This window comes from Bos grunniens, chromosome X (genome assembly GCF_055505025.1).
Source record: "Bos grunniens cultivar Pamir isolate PY7600 chromosome X, Bosgru_T2T1.0, whole genome shotgun sequence".
In the NCBI taxonomy this organism is placed as follows: domain Eukaryota; kingdom Metazoa; phylum Chordata; class Mammalia; order Artiodactyla; family Bovidae; genus Bos; species Bos grunniens.
The window spans coordinates 64,182,764-64,198,838 of record NC_141194.1 but is presented as its reverse complement, the minus strand read 5'-3'; positions in this window follow the sequence as shown (position 1 = coordinate 64,198,838).

Below are 16,075 nucleotides of genomic sequence, written 5' to 3'. Positions count from 1 at the left end.
CCCTAACATGGGAAAGGAAATAACCACCCAAGTACAGGAACCCTAGGGAGTCCCATGAAGGATAAACTGAAAGAGAAATACACCCAGACACATTAATCAAACTAACAAAAATTAAACACAAAGGAAAAGTATTAAAAGCAGCAAGTGAAAAGGAAAAAAAATAACATAAAGTAATCTCCATAAGGCTAACAGCTGATTTTTTCAGCAGAAACTCTGCAAGGCAGAAGGGAATGGCAAAATATATTTAAAGTGATGAAAGGGAAAAACCTACAACCAAGATTATTCTACCCAGCAAGGATGTCATTCAGATTTAACAGTGAAATCAAAAACTGTATAGACAAACAAAAGATAAACGAATTTCATACCACCAAACAAGCCTTACAATAAATGCTTAAGTAACTTCTCTAGCAGTAAACACAAGAGAAGAAACAAACCTACAAAAGCAAACCCTAAATGATTAAGAAAATGACAATCAGATCAGATCAGATCAGTCACTCAGTCGTGTCCGACTCTTTGTGACCCCATGAATCGCAGCACGCCAGGCCTCGCTGTCCATCACCAACTCCCGGAGTTCACTCAGACTCACGTCCATCGAGTCAGTGATGCCAGCAATAGGAATGTACATATCAACAACTACCTTAAATGTAAATGGATTAAATACCCCAACACAGACTGGCTGAATGAATACAGAAAGAAGACCCATGTATATGCTGCCCACAAGAGAACCACTTCAGACCTAAGGACACCTACAGACTGAAAGTCAGGGGATGGAAAAAGATATCACATGCAAATGGGAATAAAGAGAAAGCAAGAGTAGCAATACTCATACCAGACAAAACAGACTTTAAAATAAAACTGTTACAAGAGATGAGGAAGGACACTATATAATGATCAGGGGATCAATCCTAAAAGAAGATATAACAATTATAAATGTTTATGCACCCAACAAAGGAGCATTTCAATACATAAGGCAAATGTTAACAACTATAAAAGGCAAAATTGATAGTAACACAATAATAGTAGGGAACTTTAACACCCCATTTGCACCACTGGACAAAGGTTTGAGCAAGCTCTGGGAGTTGGTGATGGACAGGGAAGCCTGGTGTGCTGCAGTCCATGGGGTCACAAAAGAGTTGGACACAGCTGAGCAGCTGAACTGAACTGATATGCCAATAAAATGGACAACCTGGAAGAAATGGACAAGTTTTTAGAAAGGTATAACCTTCCAAAACTGAACGAGGAAGAAGTAGGGATCATGAACAGACCAATCACAAGCTCCAAAATTGAAGCTGTGATTATAAAAATCTTCCAACAAACAAAAGCCCAGGGCCAGATGACTTCACAGGCAAATTCTACAAAAAGCTTAGAGAAAAGCTAACCCCTGTCCTGTTCAAATTCTTCCAGAAAATTGCAGAGGAAGGAAAACTCCCAAACTCACTCTATGAGGCCACCATCACCCTGATACAAAAAACAGACAAAGATACCATGAAAAAATAAACTTATAGGCCAATATCACTGATGAGCATAAATGCAAAATCCTCAGCAAAATTCTAGCAAACAGATTCCAACAACACATTAAAAGGATCACACACTATGATCAAGTGGGATTTATCCTGGGGATGCAAGGATTCTTTCATATATGCAAATCAATAAATGTGACACACCATATCAACAAAATGAAAGATAAAAACCATAAGATAAAAAGATAATAACCATCATCTTAATAGATTCAGAGAAAGCTTTTGACAAAATTCAACACCTAGTTATGATTAAAAAAAAACCAAAACTCTCCAGAATGAAGGCATAGAAGGAACCAATCGCACTCAACATAACAAAGCCCATAAATGACAAACAACATCAATCATCATTCTCAATGGTGAAAACCTGAAAGCATTTTCTCTACAATCAGGACCAAGACAAGGGTGCCCACTCTCACCACTATTATTCAACATAGTTTTGGAAGCCCTAGCCATGACAATCCGGAGAAGGCAATGGCACCCCACTCCAGTACTCTTGCCTGGAAAATCCCATGGATGGAGGAGCCTGGTAGGCTGCAGCCCATGGGGTCGCTAAGAGTCGGACACGACTGAGCGACGTCCCTTTCACTTTTCACTTTCATGCATTGGAGAAGGAAATAGCAACCCACTCCAGTGTTCTTGCCTGGAGAATCCCAGGGACTGGGGAGCCTGGTGGGCTTCCGTCTGTGGGGTCGCACAGAGTCGGACACGACTGAAGCGACTTAGCAGCAGCAGCAGCAGCAGCAGCCATGACAATCAGAGAAGAAAAATAAATAAAAGGAATCCAGATCAGAAAGTAAAGTCACAGGATATAAAATTAATACACAGAAATCCTTTGCATTCCTATACTCTAACAATGAAAAATCAGACAGAGAAATTAAGGAAACAATTCCATTCATCACTGCAACAAAATGAATAAAATACCTAGGAATAAACCTACCTAAAAAGACAAAATACTTGTATGCAGAGAACTATAGGATACAGATGAAAGAAATAAAAAACAACACAAACAGATAGAGAAATATAACATGTTATTGGATTGGAAGAATCAAGATTGTGAAAATGACTATACTACCCTAGGCAATCTACAGATACAAAGCAATCCCTATTAAACCACCAACAATATTTTTCATAGAACTAAAAGAAAACATTTAACCATTTATATGGAAATGCAAAAGACCGTGAACAGCCAGGGCAATTTTGAGAAAGAAAAATGGAGCTGGAGGAATCAACTTTCCTGATATCAGAATATACTACAAAGCTACAGTCATTGAGACAATATGGTACTGGCACAAAAGCAGAAAAATAGACCAATGGAACAAGATAGAAAGCCGAGATAAACCCACGCACCTATGATCACCTTATCTTTGACAAAGGAGGCAAGAATATACAATGGAGAAAAGACAGCCTCTTCAATAAGTGGTGCTGGGGAAACTGGACAGCTACATGCAAAAGAATGAAAGTAGAACACTTCTTAACACCATACACAAAAATAAACTCAAAATGGATTAAAGACATAAATGTAAGGCCAGAAACTATAAGCTCTTAGAGGAAAACATAAGCACTACACTCTTTGACATACATCACAGCAAGATCCTCTTTGATCCACCTCCTAGACTAATGGAAATAAAAGCAAAAATAAACAAACAGGACCTAATTAACCCTAAAAGCTTTTGCACAGCAAAGGAAACAATAAACAAGGTGAAATACAACACTCAGAATGGGAGAAAATAATTGAAAATGAAACAACTGACAAAGGATTAATCTCCAGAATATAGAAGCAGCTCAAACAGCTCAATATTAGGAAAACAAACGTTCCAGTAAAAAAAATGGGCAGAAGACCTAAACAGACATTTCTCCAAAGAAGACATACAGATGGCCAATATAAACATGAAAAGACATTCAACATCCTTAATTATTAGAGAAATGCAAATCAAAACTGAAATGAGGTATTACCTCACACCAGTCAGAATGACCATCATGAAAAAAATCTGCAAACAGTAAATGTTGCAGGGTATGGAAAAAAAGGGCAGCCTCTTGCACTGTTGGTGGGAATGTAAACCGACACAGCCATTATGAAGAACAGTATGGAGATCCCTTAGAAAGCTAGGAATAAACCTACCATATGACCAAGCAACCCCACTACTAGCTGTGCACCCTGAGAAAACCATAATTGAAAGGCACATGTACCCCCAGTGTTCATTGCAGCACTATTTACAATAGCCAGGACATGGAAGCGACCTAGATGTCCATTGAAAGATGAATGGATAAAGAATATGTGCTGCAATGCAATATTACTCAGCCATAAAAAGGATGAGGTCAGTTCTAGTGAGGTGGATGCACATAGAGTCTCTTATACAGAGTGAAGTAAATCAGAAAGAGAAAAACAAATACAGTATTTGAATTAGCAGTGCATACTTATGGTATCTAGAAAAACTGGTATTGATGAACCTATTTTCAGGGAAGGAAAGGAGACACAGATATAGAGAATGGAGTTGTGGACACAGTAGGGGAGGGAGAGAGTGGCAAGAATGGAGAAAGTGGCATCAATATATATGCACTATCAGGTGTAAGATGATCAGCTGGTGAGAAGTTGCTGTGAGGCATAGGGAGCCCAGTCTGATGCTCTGTGATGACCTGGATGGATGGGATGGGAGGAGAGGAGAGGAGGGAGGCTAGGGAGGAATGAGATGTATGTATAATTATGGATGATTCATGTTGTTGTATGGCAGACACCAACACAGCATTGTAAAAATAAAATAAAAAACCACAATGAGATACTACTGTAACCTCATTTGAATGACTAAATACAAAAATACTGATGATACCAAGTAAAACTGTGTTTGGAGAGAAACTGGGACTTCTATGTATTTATAGAGGGAATGCAGAATTGTATGGCCACTCTGGAAATCAATATGCCAAATTCTTACCATGTTGTTATTGTTCAGTTGCTAAGTCATGTCTGGCTCTTTTGACCTCATGGACTGCAGCACACCAAGCTTCTCTGTCCTTCACTATCTCCCAGAGTTTGCTCAAACTCATGTCCATTGAGTTGGTGATGCCATCCAACCATCTTATCCTCTGCCCTCCCCTCCTCCTCTTGCCCTCAATATTTCCCAGCATCAGGGTCTTTTCCAATGAGTCAGCTCTTTGCATCAGGTGGCCAAAGTATTGGACCTTCAGAATCAGTCCTTCCTAAAAGAATTTTCAGGGTTGATTTCCTTTAGGATTGACCACCTTGCTGTCCAAGGGACTCTCAAGTGTCTTCTCCAGCACCACAGTTTGAAAGCATCGATTCTTTGCAGCTCAGCCTTCTTTATGGCCCAACACTCACATCCATATATGACTACTGGAAAAACCATAGTTTTGACTATTCTGACCTTTGTTGGAAAAGTGATGTCTCTGCTTTTTAATATGCTCTTTGGGTTTGTCGTAGCTTTTCTTCCAAGGAGCAAGCGTCTTTTACTTTCATGGCTGCAGTCACCTTCCTCAGTGATTTTAGAGCCCAAAAAAATAAAAAGTCTGTCCGTATTTTAATTTTTCCCCCAACCATTACCCATGAAGTGATGTGACCAGATGCCATGATCTTAGTTTCTGAATGTTGAGTTTTAAACCAACTTTTTCACTCTCCTATTTCACCTTCATCAAGAGCCTCTTTAGTTCCTCTTCGCTTCTGCCATTAAAGTGTAATCATCTGCATATGTGAGGTTGTTGATATTTCTCCCAGCAATCTTGATTTCAGCTTGAGCTTCATCCAGCCTAGCATTTTGCATGATGTACTCTGCATATAAGTTAAATAAGCAGGATGACAATATACAGCCTTTTCCAATTTTGAACCATGTCATTGTTTCATGTCTGGTTCTAACTGTTGCTTCTTGACCTGCATACAGGCTTCTCAAGAGGCAGGTAAAGTGGTGTGGTATTTCCATTTCTTTAAGAATTTTCCACCATTTTTTGTGACCCACACAGTCAAAGGCTTTGGCATAGTCAATAAAGCAGAAGTAGATGTTTTTCTGAAATTCCTTGCTTTTTCTATGATTTAGCAGATGTTGGCAATTTGATCTCTGGTTACTCTGCATTTCTAAATCCAGCTTGTACATCTGGTGGTTCTCAGTTCATGTACTGCTGAAGCCTAGCTTGAAGGATTTTGAGCATTGCCTTGCTAGCATATGAAATGGGCACAATTGTACAGTACTTTGAACATTCTTTGGCATTGACCTTCCTTGGGATTGGAATGGAAACTGACCTTTTCCAGTCCTGTGGCCACTGTTCAGTTCTTTAAATTTGCTGGCATAGAGTGCAGCACTTTCACAGCATCATCTTTTAGGATTTGAAGTAGTTCAGGTGGAATTCCATCACCTCCACCAGCTTTGTTTGTAGTAACACTTCCTAAGGCCCACTTGCCTTCACACACCAGGATGCCTGGCTCTAGGTGAGTGACCACACCACCATGGTTATCCAGGTCATTAAGGCCTTTTGTGTACACTTCTTTTGTGTATTCTTGCCACTTCTTAACCTCTTTTGCTTCTGTTAGGTCCATACCATTTCAGTCCTTTATTGTGCCCATCTTTGCATGAGATGATCCCTTGGTAGCTCCAATTTTCTTGAAGATATTGCTAGTCTTTCCCATTCTATTGTTTTCCTCTATTTCTTCGCATTGTTCACTTAGGAAGGCTTTCTTATCTCCCCTTGCTATTCCCTGGAACTCAGCATTCAAACAGGTATATCTTTCCTATTCTCCTTTGCCTTTCATTTCTCTTTTTTCTCAGCTATTTGTAAGGCCTCCTCAGACAACTATTTTGCCTTTACCTTGGCCCATAGTTCTTCAGGCATTCCGTCTATCAGATCTAATCCATTGAATCTATTTGCCACTCCCACTGTATAATCATGAAATTTGATTTAGAGCATACCTGAATGGCCTTGGTCTTCCCTGATAGCTCAGTTGGCAAAGAATCCGCCTGCATTGTGGGAGACCTGGGTTCAACCCCTGGGTAGGGAAGATCCCCTGGAGAAAGGAAAGGCTTCATACTTCACTCCAGTATTCTGGCCTAGAGAATTCCATAGATTGTACAGTCCATGGGGTCGCAAAAGAGTCTGACATGACTGAGAGACTTTCACTTTCACTGAATGGCCTAGTGGTTTTCCCTACTTTCTTAAATTTAAGCCTGAATTTTGCAATAAGGAGTTCATGATCTGAGCCACAGTCAGGTCCTGGTCTTGTTTTTGCTGACTGTATTCAGCTTCTCCATCTTTGGCTGCAAAAAATATAACCAATCTGATTTAGATATTGACCACTTGGTGAAGTCCATGTGTACGGTTGTCACTGGTGTTGTTGGAAGAGGGTGATTGCTGTGACCAGTGTGTTCCTTTGGCAAAACCCTGGTAGCCTTTGCCCTGCTTCATTTTGTACTCCAGGGACAAATTTGCCTGTTACTCCAGGCAACTCTTGACTTCCTAGTTTTGCATTCCTGTCCCCTATGATGTAAAGGATTTATTTATTTTTTGGTGTTAGTTTTAGAAGATATTGTAGGTCTTCATAGAACTCTTCAACCTAAGCATCTTCAGCATTAGTAGTTGGGGCATGGACTTAGTTTACCGTGACATTGAATGTTTTGCCCTGGAAACCAACTGAGATCATTCTGTCATTTTTGAGATTGCACCCAAGTACTGCATTTTGAACTCTTTTGTTGACTATGAGAGTTACTCCATTTCTTCTAAGGGATTCTTGCCCTCAGTAGTAGATATAATGGTCACTTGAATTTAATTAATTAATTAATTAAACTAATTTTCCCATTCCCATCCATTTTAATGGTTCACTGATTCCTAAAATGTTGATGTTCATTCTTGCCATCTCCCGTCTGACCACTTCCAATTTACCCTGAATCATGAACATAACTTTCTGGATTCCTATGCAATACTGTTCTTTATGGCATCAGAATTTACTTTCAACACCACCCACAACTGGGCATCATTTCCTGTTTGGCTCAGCCTCTTCATTCCTTTACAGCTATTTCTTCGCTCTTCTCCAGTAGCATATTGGATATCTACTGACCTTGGCGATTCATCTTTCAGTGTCTTATACTTTTGCTTTTTCATACTGTTCCCGGAGTTCTCAAGGCAAGAAGGCCAAAGCGGTTTGCCATTCCCTTCTCTAGTGGACCACGTTTTGTCAGAAGTCTCCACCATTACCCGTCCATCTTGGGTGGCCCTATACAGCATGGCTCATAGTTTCATTGGGTTAGACAAGTCTGTGATCCATGTGGTCGTTTGGTTAGTTTTCTGTGATTGTGGTTTTCATTCTAGAGGCTACGGGATTGCAATTCTTGCTTCTTCTGTTTGCCCTCTGATGGGTGATGATAAGAGATTAGTGCAAGTTTCCTGATGGGAGAGATTTGCTGTGGGGAAAACTGGGTTTTGCTCTGGTGGGCTGGGCCATGCTCAGTAAATTTTTAATCCAATTTTCTGCTAATGCGTGAGGCTGTGCCACCTCCTTTTAGTTTGGCCTAAAGTGGCCAAGTCCTGGAGTCTGTGGTCTCTATGGCAGGGCTGTAGACTCAGCGGTAGGGCTAATGGTGACCTCCTCCGAGAAGACTTATGGCAACATGCCACACCTCCCAGGACTGCTGCTGCCAGTGGCCCTGACTCGGTGGCAGGCCACTCCCAGTCCATGCCTCTGCTGGAGACTCCCAAACACTTACAGGCAAGTCTGGCTCAGTCTCTTGTGGGGTCACTGCTCCTTTCTCCTGCATCCTGGTGCACACAGGGTTTTGTTTGTGCCCTCCAAGTGTCTCTGTTTCCCTAGTCCTGTGGAAGTTCTGTAATCAAATCTTGTTGACATTCAAAGTCAGATTCCCTGGAATTCCCAATCCCTTTGCTGGATCCCCAGGTTGGGAAATCTGATGTGGGGCCTAGAACCTTCACAACAGTATGAAAACTTCTTCAGTATAATTGTTCTCCAGTTTGTGGTTTGCCCACCTGGTCCTCTATGGTGGGGCTATAGGCTCTATGGTAGGGCTAATGGTAACCACCTCCAAGAGGACTTGTGCCACACATTGTGCCTCCCAGGATGGCTACTGCTAGTTCCCCTCTCCCCACGGAAGGCCACTGCTGACCCACACCTCTGCAGGAGACCCTCAAACACTCATAGGCAGGTCTGGCTCAGTCTCTTGTGTGAGTCACTGCTCCTTTCCCATGGGTCTTGGTGCCCACAAGGTTTTGTTTGTGCCCTTCAAGAGTCTCTGGCAGGTATGGGGTTTGATTTTAACGTGATTGTGCCCCTCTTCTCATCTCATCACAGTTTCTCCTTTGTCCTTGGATGTGGGGTTTTTTGTTTTTTTTTTTTTGGCATGTTCCAACATCTTCCTGTTGACGGTTGTTCAACAGCTAGTTGCAATTTTGGTATTTGAGCAGGAGAGATGAGTGCACATCCTTCTACTCTGCCATCTTGGAATAAGCGTATTTCTAGAAATAGACTCAAACAAATACTGTCAACTGATTTTTGCCATAGATAGAAAAGAAGCTCTTTGAATAAGGCATAGTCATTTCAAAAAATGGCATTGCAACATTTAGCTATCCATTTGCAAAGATAATAATATTCTGAGCCTATAACTCACAGCTTCTAGAAAACTTAACTCAAAATGGATAATAGAGAGGGAGTGTCCAAGATGGCAGAGAAAGAAGACCCTGAGCTCACCTCCTCCCATAGGTGCACTGAAATTACAACTAGTTACAGAACAAGTATCAGTGAGAATGACCTGAAGACTAGCAGAAAAGATCTTCTACAAATAAAGACATAAAGAAAGAATCACAACAAGATGGACAGGAAGAGTAGAGATACAGTATAGTCAAGACCCACACTCCCTGGTAGGCAACCCAGAAACAGGAGGATAATCATAATTGCATAGGTTCTCTTCATGAGCAATGGGTTTGAGTGCCACATTGGGCCAACCAGCTCAGGGGTCCTGCATCAGGAAGATGAGCCCCCAGAATGCTTGGATTTGAAGTTTAGTGAGGCTTGATATCAGGAAAGCCAAACAGCTGTAGGAAACAGAGACTCCACTCTTAAAGGGTACTCACAAAATTCTACATACTCCAGGACCCAAGACAAAAGCAGTAATTATAAAGGAGCCTGGGTCACACAGGAAAAGATGCTCAGCATCACTAATTATTAGAGAAATGCATATCAAAACTACAATGAGGTACCACCTCACAATAGTCAGAATGGCTATCATTAAAATTAACAAATGTTGGAGAGGGTGTGGAGAAAATGGAACTCTGCTACTCTGCTGGTGGGAATGAAATTGGTGCAGCCACTATGGAAAGCAGTATGGAGGTTCCTCAGAAAACTAAAAATACAGTTGCCATATAATCTGGCAATCCTACTCTTGGGCATACATCCAGACAAAAGTGTAACTCAAAAAGATACATGCACCCCTCTGTTCATAGCAGCACTACTCACAATAGCCAAGACACGGGGATAGCATAAATGTCCATTGACAGATGAATGGATAAAGAAAATGTGGTACATACACACAATGGAATATTATGCAGCCATAAAAAGAATGAAGTAATGCCATGTGCAGCAACATGGAAGAACCTAGAGATTATCATATCAAGTGAAGGAAGTCATACACAGACGTACAAATACCATATGATATTACTCACATGTGGAATCTAAAATCTAACACAAATGAACTTAACTACAAAGCAGAAAAAGAAACAGACTCACAGACAAAGATAATGGACTTGTGGTTGCCAAGGGAGTTGAGGGAGGGATGGATGGATGTTTGGGATTAGCCAATGCAAGCTATTATATACGAATGGGGAAACCACAAGTTCTACATACAGTATAGCACAGGGAATTATATTCAATATCCTGTGATAAACCATACTGGAAAAGAATATGAAAAAGAATGTATATGTATAACCAAACCACTTTGCTGTATGGCAGAAATTAACACAACATTGTAAATCAACAGTACTTCAATAAAATCAATTTAAAAAGAAAAGTAACAATGAAAAACCTGGTGAATGTTAACATACATAATATAATTTAATTAAAAAATAAGTACATATTAAAAACCAAAGGTAAACTAGTGAGAAAAAAGAAAGAAGGCTGAGTCAGACCCACTTGCTGACCTTGGAGAACCTCCTGGAGAGGCAGGAGATAACTGGTACTCACTCTGGGAACATAGATGCTGGTGGCAGCTATTTGGGGGAGCTCATTCTACAACACGGACACTAGTGCTGGCAAGTGCCATTTTGGAGTCCTCCCTCTAGCTTAATAGTGCTGAGACCTGGACCCGCCCACCAACTCGTTGACACTAGTCTTTGGGACCCCCAGGCCGAGCAGCTAGTTGCATGGGGACACAGCCCCACCCATGAGCATGTAAGCTGCTGTAGGACACCCTGAGTTTGCCAGGCACTCCAGGACCAGCCTCTCACAACAGTAGGCTAGCATTAGCGCTGGGACCCAACCTCACTTACCAGTGGTTGGGTACACCAGCTCTGGGAACCCCAGGTCCTTTAGCCAGCTGCCTTGGAATCTGACTCCACCTACCAGTGGGCTGGCACTAGCACCATGACCTGGCTACCACCAGTGGATGGGCACCGGATCAGGGACTCCTGGGCCCCACAGTGAGCCACCCTGTGATGACCTGCCCAATACCAGGATCAGGATTCCCTGGGCAACTGTCAGCCACTCCAGGGCCCAGCTTCATCCATCAGCAGCCCACAGCCTCCCTGGAAGGCAGGGCCTACCAGTATGCCCACAGTAATCAACCTCACCACAAAAGAAGGGCCCACAGAGCCCACATACTGTGCAACACTAGACCATATAGCTCTGGTGACTGGAGGGCATTGAGCTGCTGGGCTCCCATAGGATGACTCCTATATAAGGCCACTTCTCCTAAATCAGGAAACATTATTGATCTGTGTAACACATAGAAATAAAAACAGAGAATCAGGCAAAGTGAAGATACAGAGCAATATGTCCAAATGAAGGAACAAGATAAAACCTCAGAAAAGCTTTGGTACATATACACCATGGAGTATTACTCAGCCATTAAAAAGAATACATTTGAATCAGTTCTAATGAGGTGGATGAAACTGGAGCCTATTATACAGAGTGAAGTAAGCCAGAAGGAAAAACACCAATACAGTATACTAACGCATATATATGGAATTTAGAAAGATGGTAATGATAACCCTGTATACGAGACAGCAAAAGAGACACTGATGTATAGAACAGGCTTATGGACTCTGTGGGAGAGGGAGAGGGTGGGAAGATTTGGGAGAATGGCATTGAAACATGTGAAATGTCATGTATGAAACGAGATGCCAGTCCAGGTTCAATGCACGATGCTGGATGCTTGGGGCTGGTGCACTTGGACGACCCAGAGGGATGGTATGGGGAGGGAGGAGGGAGGAGGGTTCAGGATGGGGAACACATGTATAATTTTTTTTTAATTAAAAAAAAAAAGAAAACTAAAAAAAAAATTAAAAAAATAAATAAATAAAAAATAAAGAAGAGTTACTCTTACTTAAAAATAAATAAATTCTTAACAATCAGTAAAAAAAAAAAAAAAAAAAAAACCTCAGAAAAACTAAATGAAGTGGAGATAAGCAGTCTACTTGATAAAAAATTCAAGGCAACAACAATAAAGATGTTCAAAGAACTCAGGAGAGGAATGGATGAACACAGTGAGAAGTTTAACAGAGTTAGAAAACATAAGGAAGAACTAAACAGAGCTGAAGAATATAACTGAAATAAAAAATAAACCAGAAAGAATCAACAGTGGACTAGATGATACAGAGGAATGGGTCAGTGGGCTGGAAAACAGAGTAGTGGAAATCATTCAAGCTGAACAGAAAAAAGAATTTTAAAACTTAAGATAGTTGAAGAGATACTTAGGGCAACATCAAGCATATTAATGTTCACATTGTTGAGGCCCCAGATGGAGGAAGAGAGAGAGAGAGAAAAGGACAGAGAACATATTTGAAGATGGCTTCCCTGGTAGCTCAGATGGTAAAGAATCTGCCTGCAATGCTGGAGACCTGGGTTTGACCCCTGGGTTGGGAAGATCCCCTGGAGAAGGGCATGGCAACCCACTCCAAGTATTCTTGCCTGGAGAATCCCCATGGACAGAGGAGCCTGGTGGGCTACAGTCCATGGAGTCTCAAAGAGTCGGGCACAACTGAGTGACTAAGCTCAGCACACAACTAAAAACTTCTTTAACCTGGGAAATTAAAGAGACATTCAGGTCCAGAAAGCATAGAGAATTCCAAACAAGATGAACCCAAAGAACTCCACACCAAGATACATTGTAATTAAAATGGCAGAACTTCATTGAATGACCTAGAGATTGTCATCCTGAGTAAAGAAAGTCAGACAGAGAAAGACAAATAGCATATGATATCACTTAAAGGTGGAGTCTAAAAAGGGGTACAAATGAACTTATCTATAAAACAGAAAGTTACAGATAGAGAAAAAACTTATGGTTACCAGAGTGTAAGGGGGAATAAATTGGGAAACGGGGATCGACATATATATATATATATATATATATATATATACTGATGTACACGACAATATATAAAATATATAAGTAATAAAGACCTACTGCATTGCACAGACAACTCTACTCAGTACTCTGTAATGGTCTATGTGGGAAACGAATCTAAAAAAGAGTGGGTATAGGTATATGTATAACTGACTCACTTTACTATACACCTGAAACTAATATAACATGGTAAATCAATTATACTCCAGTAAAAATTAACTTTAAAAAGAAAAAAAAGTTTAAAAAAATAACAAAAACATAAATAAAATGGCAAGATTTAAAGAGAATCTTAAAAGCAGCTAGGCAAAAGCAACTAAGCACATACAAGGGAACTCCCATAAGGTTATCAGCTGACTTTTCAGCAGAAACTCTGTAGGTCAGAAAGGAGTGGGGCAATACATTTAAAGTGATGAAAGGAAAAAACCTACAACCAAGAATACTCTGTCAGGCAAGGCTACCATTCAGATTTGAAGGCAAGATAGAGTCTTATAAATAAGTAAAAGCTAAAAGAGTTCAGCACCCTGAAACTGGTTTTATAAGAAAGGCTAAAGGGACTTCTCTAAGCAGAAAAGGCCACAACGTGGAAATACGAAAAGGAAAAAAAATCTCACTGGTAAAGGCAAATATACAGTAAAGGTAGTAGATCAATCAATTAAAAAACTAGTATAAGATTAAAAGAAAAAAAGAGTAAAATTATCTTTATTTGCAACAAGTGATTAAGAGAGATGTGAATCAAAAAGGTTGTAAAATATGATGTCAAAAACATTGAACATAGGGAGATGAAGATGCACATATTTTATAAGCCTTATGGTAATCACAAACCAAAAAAAAATCTATATAGATACACAAGAAAAGAGATTGGAATCCTAACATAGCACTAACAATGATCATTAAATCAAAAAGGGAAAAAGCAAAAGAAGAAAAAATGAACAGAAAAAGAACTATAGAAGCAACCCTAAAACAATGAGCAAAATGGCACTAGGTACATATCTATCAATAATTACTTTAAATGGAAATGGACTAAATGCTCCGATAAAAAATATTAAATGGCTGAATGGATACAAAAACAAGAACCACATATATGCTGTCTTACAAGAGATTCACCTCAGATCCAAAGACACATGCAAACTGAAAGTGAGGGGATGGAAAAATATATTCCATGCAAATGGAAATGAAATCTGGGGTTGCCACACTCATATTAGACCAAATCAACTGTAAAACAAAGACTGTAACAAAAGAAAGACATTAATTGCACGATGATCAAGGAATCGACCCTGAAAAAAATGTAACAATTGTAAATATATATGCACCCAGGAGGGGCATCTGAATACATAAAGCAAATATTAACAAACACCCAGGGAGAAGTTGACAATAACACAATAATAGTAGAAGAATATAACACTTCACTTATATCAAGGACAGATTAGGCAAAAAATCAATAAGGAAACACTAACCTTAAGTGACACATTAGATCAGATTGATGGATTGAATAGATATACAAAGAACATTCGCAAAGAGTCGGACATGCCTGAGCGACTGAACTGAACTGAACTGAGAACATTCCATCCAAAAGTATCAGAATACATTCCTTTTAAGTGCACATGAAACATTGTCCAGGATAGAACACATGCTAGGCCAGAAAACAAGTCTCACTAAATTAAGAAATTTGAAATCATATCAAGCATCTTTTTGGACCACAACACTGTGAAACCAGAAATCAACTACAAGGAAAAAACCCCACAAATACGAGGTGGCTAAATAATATGTTACCAAACAACCAATGGATCACTAAAAGAGGAAATCACTAAAAGAGAAAACCAAAGGTACCTAGAGACAAATGAAAACTAAAACACAATGATCTAAATTCTAAGGGATGCATCAAAAGCAGTTCTAAACAGGCAAGTTTATAGCAATAAAAGTCTACCTCAAGAAACAAGAAAAAACTCAAGTAAACAACCTTGTACCTAGAGGAATGAGAAGAAGAACAAACAAAACCTGAAGTTGATAGAAGGAAAGAAATCATAAACATTCAGAGCAGAAATAAATGAAGTAGACACACACAAAAAATAGAAAAGAGCAATGAAACTAAGAGTTTTTTGAAAAGATAAACACAATAGATAAACCTTTAGCTAAACTCATCAGAAAAGAGGGAGAGGGCCCAAATTAATGAAATCAGAAATAAAAAAACTAGAAGTCACAACCAACACCACAGAAATACAAAGGATCATAAAAGATTACTATGAACAGCTACATGCTAATAAAATGGAATAAACAACATAGAATAAATGAATGAATTCCTAGAAATGCACTATTTCCCAAGACTGAACCAGGAAGAAGTAAAATATATGAACAGACCAGTTACCAATAAGTTAATTGAATCACTATTTAAAAAAAAAAACTCCCAACAAACTAAAGTCCAGGACCAGATGGTTTCTCAGCTGAATTCTATCACACATTTAAAGGAGCATTAATATCAATCCTTCTCAAACTATTCCAAAAAAGGTTGCAGTGAAAGGAACATTTCCAAATTCAATCTACAAGGCCAGCATCACCCTGATACCAAAGCCAGACAAAGACACCACAAAAAAAGAAAATTATATGCCAATATCATTGATGAACATAGATGCAGAAATACTCAATAAAATATTATAAACAAATTCAACAATACATTAAAAAGGATGGTACACTATGGCCAAGTGCTATTAACAATAGGGATGCTCAGGTGGTTCAATCACCAATCAATCAATGTGATACAGCACAATAACAAATTAAATAATAAAAACCATATAATTATCTAAATATTTCAATAGATGCAGAAAAAGCTTTAGACTCTCAACAAAGTGGGTATAAAGGAAATATACCTCGGCACAATAAAAGCCATATATGATAAGCCCACTATAGTGAAAAGCATTTTCTCTAAGATGAAGAGCAAGACAAGGATGCCCACTCTCACCACATTTATTCAACATGGTGTTACAAGTTCTAGCCACAGCAGTC